This window comes from Narcine bancroftii, chromosome 3 (assembly GCF_036971445.1).
Source record: "Narcine bancroftii isolate sNarBan1 chromosome 3, sNarBan1.hap1, whole genome shotgun sequence".
Lineage (NCBI taxonomy): Eukaryota > Metazoa > Chordata > Chondrichthyes > Torpediniformes > Narcinidae > Narcine > Narcine bancroftii.
In genome coordinates this window covers 91191613-91199343 of record NC_091471.1, presented here as the reverse complement: position 1 = coordinate 91199343, position 7731 = coordinate 91191613, and the positions used below count along the sequence as shown (strand labels likewise).

The 7731-nt window shown below is 41.7% G+C and overlaps 1 long non-coding RNA gene across 5 annotated transcripts in view; it reads right to left on the bottom strand.

Annotated features, from left to right (window-relative positions):
• The window catches only part of LOC138757357 (uncharacterized), a 116266-nt gene that overhangs the window by 7575 nt on the left and 100960 nt on the right, over positions 1-7731 (bottom strand). The gene's annotated exons all lie outside the window — the stretch shown is intronic.

The window sequence follows — 7731 nt, the reverse complement described above, 5'->3', positions numbered from 1 at the left end:
AAGCGTTCTAGGAGCCGTAGGTGGTGCCGGTAGAGGACCCATGATTCAGAGCCGAACAGGAGTGTGGGTATGACAACGGCTCTATATACGCTTATCTTTGTGAGGTTTTTCAGTTGGTTGTTTTTCCAGACTCTTTTGTGTAGTCTTCCAAAGGCGCTATTTGCCTTGGCGAGTCTGTTGTCTATCTCATTGTCGATCCTTGCATCTGATGAAATGGTGCAGCCGAGATAGGTAAACTGGTTGACCGTTTTGAGTTTTGTGTGCCCGATGGAGATGTGGGGGGGCTGGTAGTCATGGTGGGGAGCTGGCTGATGGAGGACCTCAGTTTTCTTCAGGCTGACTTCCAGGCCAAACATTTTGGCAGTTTCCGCAAAGCAGGACGTCAAGCGCTGAAGAGCTGGCTCTGAATGGGCAACTAAAGCGGCATCATCTGCAAAGAGTAGTTCACGGACAAGTTTCTCTTGTGTCTTGGTGTGAGCTTGCAGGCGCCTCAGATTGAAGAGACTGCCATCCGTGCGGTACCGGATGTAAACAGCGTCTTCATTGTTGGGGTCTTTCATGGCTTGGTTCAGCATCATGCTGAAGAAGATTGAAAAGAGGGTTGGTGCGAGAACACAGCCTTGCTTCACGCCATTGTTAATGGAGAAGGGTTCAGAGAGCTCATTCCTGTATCTGACCCGACCTTGTTGGTTTTCGTGCAGTTGGATAATCATTTTATGTAGCAATGGTAAAAAGACATAACCAGCGTTTCGGGCTTGAGCTCTTTACAAAGGTGAGTCACACTCCCGTGCTCATATGACTGTCCATTGCCTTGTTCACTATCCCACCCTGACCACCCACAGATCGGAGGAACAACACCTTATTTTCTGTCTGGGCACCCTCCAGACAGATGGCATGAACGTTGACTTCTCTGCTTTCTGTTAAATGCTCACCTTTTTTCCCCCTTTCCTGCTTTCCTGTTCTTCCTTCCTTTCCCCCTTACCCACCTAGCTATTCCTCCTTCCCTTCATTGTTGCTGTCCCCTCCACCTATCATTTACTGCTTTGTCATCCCTTTGCCCTTTCCCCCACCTTTTTGTTCAGATGCCTGCCAGCATTCTCTCATACATTGATGAGGGGCTTACCCAAAATGTCTGTTATGTATTTTACCTTTTGTGGAGGCCCTTCGCAGCTCCCCCATGGGGCCTCACTAAATGAAGGACGAACGCGACGATCCAGCAGGCTGCACAAGGCCCACAGTGCTGCCCGCCAATTGGCCACAACCAAAAGAGCTTAATTGGCCTATCAGGGAAAGCGGATCACAAAAACACCAATCAGTGCTGAGAGGGTTTGGTCCACACCTCTCATCTTGAGAATAAAAGATGGCCTGTGAGCCCAATAAAGCTATCAGTGTTAATTATACTCAACTGGGTTTGTGTCATTCTGAGCTAACCTGCCTGCAGCTTTAACTTCTCCTGTGATATAGGCTTTGCAGAGCCATATCTTATAGCAGCTAGCTACAGTGGTGACCCCGACAGTCCAGACGGCATTCTGTGCCCAGCAATGGAGGCAGATTCTTCAATCAACGTGCTGACATTAAAGCTGCTGACTATCTGGACAGCGCAGCCCAAAGTGTGGTTCCGACAAAGTGAGGCACAGGTCAGCCAGAGAAAGTGGACTCCCTGCCAGGCGAGAGGGAAACAGCCTTCGCACACCACAAGATGTCCATGCCCTTCTTGCATGATGCTGTGCCGGCACTGCAGCACATGGGCTGCCAACCACCAACCAACTGAACAACCAGCCACGAGGACAGCAGACACCCTCGGTGAGTGATGCTGTCATTATCAGCAGTGGGGTGCAGAGGTCTGTCGATGTCTCTTCCCCCTGCACATTCCTGGGAAACGTTAAAACCAGCCCATTTGGACAATACATAGCCATTTGCCACCCACCCCCTGCAAAACAGGCTAGCCTTCCAAGAATAACAACATTCCGATCGCCAGTTCTGGGGGTGGGGTGGGGGTGTAGTGTGGCGGTTATTTTCGCAGCTCTCCCATGGGGCCTCACAAAATGAAGGACGAATGCGACATTCCAGCAGGCTGCACGAGGCCTGCAGTGATGCCCTCCAATTGGCCACAACCAAAAGAGCTCAATTGCCCTATCAGGGAAAGTGAATCACAAACACACCAATCAGTGCTGAGAGGGTTTTGACCACACCCCTCAGCTTGAGAATAAAAGATGGCCCGTGAGCCCAATAAAGCTGTCAGTGTTAACTACACTCAATTGGGTTTGTGTCATTCTCTATGGGAACAGCACGTTCTTCTGAGTTAACCTGCATGCAGCAATAACTTCTGTGCTATAGGCTCCGCAGAGCCATAGCTTGTAGCAGCTAGCTACACTTTGTTACATAAAGGACACTGTTTGACCTGCTGAGCTTCTCCAGCATTTTGTGTTTTTACTTTGACCAGGTTAACTCCTGGGAATAGAGGGTTGTCCTCAAGAGCCATTAAATAAATTAGATAAATAGTGTATGGAAATTAAAAGAATTAAGGGATGGTTTTGTTAAAACATTCAAAATTGCTTGAGGGTCTTACAAAATAGATAAGGAAATGTTTCTACCAGTGGGAGAATTTTGAAAGCGGGAACACAGTTATAAGATTAGGCGGCGGTCATTTAAAATAAAGTTGCATGGGAACTTCTTAAGGGAGGTGAACCTCTAGAATTTCCTTTCCCACAAGATATCAGCGGCTAAATTATTGGAGTTGTTGAAAGAAATTGGAAATGCTATTTGTTAAAGATTAGGAAATTGAAGGTTATTGGAAATTGGTACAGGGGAGGAATTGAGACCCAGGGTAGATCAGCTAAGAATATATCCAACTCCTTTCAACCCCAATACAGAATGATATACCAGGTGATAATTGAAATTCCATTCAGTTGCTACCCTATGAGAATTCTGGCTGAGTTACAAATGGACGCAATCATTAAGATCAAAATAATCATATTGTAAAACAGTACATGATGTCTTTCATTAACTTAATTGCATGATGGCTTTCAGACTGACCAGAATTAATGTACAATTGTGTAGGCAACACTTTCAGTAATTAATTTTATTATGATAATCACATCAAATCAAGTGGAAGATTTGCAATAGTAATATAGATCTTATTAAACTCTATCTGCACTTATCTTATTCAAATCAATGACAAGATTTAAAAAGCATTATAAACTCATTTCAGAAAATAAATGCTCATAAAAAGATACAATATTTATTGTATTTTTTTGTTTGCAATTATTTTTCATTTGTAGTGAAATTGTAAACCTGTTTATAATCAAGCAATGTACCATTTTCCTACAATTGGTGCAGAGGAACCTTTCTTTTCAGATGTTGAACAAATCATAAATTACAATATTTGGAAAAATAAAAATGCTTTGCTGAAAAATTCAAAAATTAGATAATTTGGTTAATAACATTGAGAAGATTAATATTGTTACTATGTGGTGACTATGTTAAGATGTTTAGATGCTCTTGTATTCCACAGATCATACACCACTTAATCAAACTGAATGATCACTCTTCTTTATTCAAGTGAAGACCAGGTGGCATGCACAGGAATTTACATGTCACCTTTGAGGGCTGGTCAAACAGGCATACACAAGTGCATCCTTAATAAGTTGAATGATTACTGCATGGTTGTGTGTGTGGGTGTGGAATGGGGAAGACCCTCACTCCAGCTCCAGCTGCCTCCAAATACTCCACGATGTCCATGGACAATACATTAATCTCTAACACATAAATGGAGTTTTCAGTGATCAAAAGCCCAATATTTAATATTTGGGTTTTCATGGATAGTGTAGGTGAAGATTCTCATTAGATATAATCATTTCATTTTATCATTTCAGTTTTGCTTAATTGCTTGCATTCTTAATGTTTTATAGCCATGGCTGCAGCGCTGGGTGGGTCATGTCTCCAGAATGGAGGACCATCGCCTTCCCAAGATCGTGTTATATGGCGAGCTCTCCACTGGCCACCGTGACAGAGGTGCACCAAAGAAGAGGTACAAGGACTGCCTAAAGAAATCTCTTGGTGCCTGCCACATTGACCACCGCCAGTGGGCTGATATCGCCTCAAACCGTGCATCTTGGCGCCTCATAGTTCGGCGGGCAGCAACCTCCTTTGAAGAAGACCGCAGAGCCCACCTCACTGACAAAAGACAAAGGAGGAAAAACCCAACACCCAACCCCAACCAACCAATTTTCCCCTGCAACCGCTGCAACCGTGTCTGCCTGTCCCGCATCGGACTTGTCAGCCACAATCGAGCCTGCAGTTGACGTGGACTTTTACCCCCTCCATAAATCTTCGTCCGCGAAGCCAAGCCAAAGAATAGTCATGGCACCATTCTCCTTTTGGTGGTGACTATTTTTTTTCCCTAAAATTAGGACAGGAATTCTATGATAATGATACTAAGTTTATAGAGTATGGTGCAGATATGCAATGAAATTCTTGCTTGCTGCAGCCAAACAAATATGTAAGATACATTAAATACAATGATATACATTAATTCACCCCAATACAGAAAGAGATAACAAATATAAAGGATGCATACATAAATATTCAAAGTTGCACTTAGTTAATGGGACAAAAGAAACTGGTGTTTCAATATTGCACAGAGGTCTACTTGGTGGTCCAGAATTAGAGTAGATTCAGAGAAGTGAGACAAGTTCAAGAGACTTATAACCATTAGATAAAAACTGTTCTTGAAACTAGAGGTGCTGGACTTCAGGCTAATGCACTTTATAGAAGAAGGTGTTAGCAAGAAGTTTAAACCAGGATGATGGAGGTCCTGCATGATGTTGGTTGCCTTCTTGAGTTAGCCCCTCACATAGATGTTTTCAATGGATGGGAGTTCTGACCCATAAATGACAAAGTTTGCTATTTTCAGCAGCGCTGGCCATGATGCAACCAGTGAACATACTTTCCACATGCACTTGTAGAAGTTTGATAGACTATTTGACAACATGTCACATCTCTTCAGACTCCTTAGAAAATGAGGCATTGGTGTGCCTTCTCCACAGTTGCTTCTGGGCTTACTCCAATACATGGACTTCCTGAAATGTGAAGGGACAAACTCACTCCACTGCTGTTGTATCAACGAAAACATGTGTATGCTTCCACAGCCTCCCCTTCCTAAAACCACAATAAGCTTTTCAATCCCGTGATATTGAGAGCAAGATTGCTCTTCTGGCATCACCCAGCCAAATTCTCAATCTCCATCCTATATTCTGACATTATGTCTTGTTATTCAATCAACAAATTTCTAGATAGCGCAGAAGTGGAACTTGACTATAATTTGTCTGTATGTAAGTTCTATCTGTTTGTATGTTTGCAGTGTTTTGCACTGAGGGATGGAGACCACTGTTTCCTTTGGTTATACTTGTACAATTGGATGATAAATAAACCGGAACTTGAACCTTCCAGTTGAGTGTACAGGGAATAGAGCTGGGACAAGCATGCAGCCTTGCGGTGTGTTCATTAATGCTCAGTGAGGAGGAGGTGATGTTGCCAATCTGTACTAATTGGGGTCTGCTGATAGGTTAGTCATGAATCTAGTTGCAGAGGGATGAACAAAGTTGAAGATCCTTTGGTTTGATCATGTTTTACTGGTATGATGGTATTAAAGATCGAGTTGCAGTCATTGATCAACAGCATGATGTAAGTTTTCTTGTGGTTTATGTGATGTAATGCAGAATACAGGGCCGCTGAGATGGCATCCACCAGTGAGTTATTATTAGGCAAATTGAAGTGGGTCCTTGTCCTTCCTGAGATTGCTGTTGATTTGCTCCATCGCTAACCTCTTGAAGCACTTCAGGACGGTAGGTGCAAGGGCCTCTGGCCAATAGCACTGGACAACAATTTTTTCCAAAAGGTTTGCTTCATAAAAAGAAAAAAATTGGGGATTATGATAGACAACTTCAAGCTGAACACAAAGATCATTTCAGATTTGCTGTATCACGTAGGAAGTTGGAGAAACCGGGAATGAACTTTTATTGAATTGAACATGTTTAATCACATGATGATGTTGACACATTGCGTTAATTCAACTGACCTAAAAATGTTTTGCTGGTGATTTTCATTTGCGCTCAGCATCTGGTGCCTCTTGTGTCAGTGTCCAACAATAGTTGCCCTGTTACCACCTTTCTATGGTTGCAACTTCCTGGTGAAGCCTTTCACCATTTTCATCACTGTTCAGCAGGGATGAAGTCCAAGTGCAAAGGCAGAAAATTAATTTTCAATGACATGCTGCACTTCATGGTTTGGTCTGCTTGAAGTGGACCTAAATTATGACAGGAAATCATAAAAGTAGGTTATATCTAAAAAAAAAGGTGTGCGATAGGAAATTTTTCAGCTGATTTTTGTGATCAGCAGAAGAAATTTCTTAAAATGCACCCAAAAGTGTTCAGGAAGAAAAAATCCTCATTGACCAGTGTAGTCTGTGAGGCAGGTGTCCTTTTAAAACAGGTGGAGACCTCAGACTGTAGCAGGGATAGGTTGAAAGTGCTCCCAAAAACTCCAGCCGGTTGATCCATGCAGAATTTAAGGACACAACCAGGTATACTGTCTCAGCCGGACTCTTTCCAAGGAATCACATTCCTGAAATTTCTTTTCACATCAGCCTGAGAAACTGGAATCAGAAACTGTCTATATTGTCTATATTTGTGGAGGATCCCACATAAAGTTAACTTTGTATTCTAATCTCTTCCGCAATCCGTGTTGCTGAGATGCATGAAATAATCCAACGCTTTGAAATCATTTGACTGCTGAGTGGTTTATTGGCAATCATCCTGAATTTTCTTTGAATCATAGCTATTAAATAATAAGTAAGTACATAAGTATATAAAGCATGGAACTACAAAAAGAGCCATGACTGCAACCATAATCAAAAAATGCTGACAAAAAGTTAGAATAAATCAAGGTCACAAAATATATCGTTTCATTATGCAAAAGCCAGCAAACAAAAAAGTAGTCAGGAGTCTTAAAATGATACACAACTGCTAAACAGTATTCGATCAAGTGAAAAATAGAATAACATAAAACAAGAAGCATTTTGCTTATTAGTAGAAAAGAGCCAACCAAAGCACAGTGTAAATGTATTTTATGTTGAGGGTTTGTCACTAAAGTGCTTCCATCAAATTCATCTCTCTTTCGGCAGTTCTGTTACTTCAATTGTTTTGGCCACAATATACATTACCTTTTTTTGAAGTATTAAGCTCTCAGAATATTTTCCATTTAGGAAACAAATGTAGTCAGATTTGTTCAAAGCTGGAGTGACAAAGCTGGACTCACAGCTGTGTAAACTATTCTTGTTTAAACATCATTTTTAGGACATGCCAGCATTTTGTAATCGCGGTTTTCTTTGCAACCATAAATGGTATTATTGGGCATGAAATATTATTTTGACAGCTTTCTGGGTCATCTGTTGTTTAATGCAAGACAAGGTATGTCCTTTGTCAATTTGCTATACTGCTTCAGTAGTGGAATACTAACTAGATCAAAAAGGTATGCATAATTAACTTTGAGCTGCCCAATGCATCGACATGAGCAGCAACTTTTATTTACGTTATAACTTTAACTTGGGTATAATGTTACAAAATATTTCATGGAAGCATCTTCAAACAAAGATTTGAAAGCAAGACTCAGAAGGAAAGATGGTTCAGATTTCCAAATATTAACTGGGAATCTTGCAGTTTCAAAGAGAGG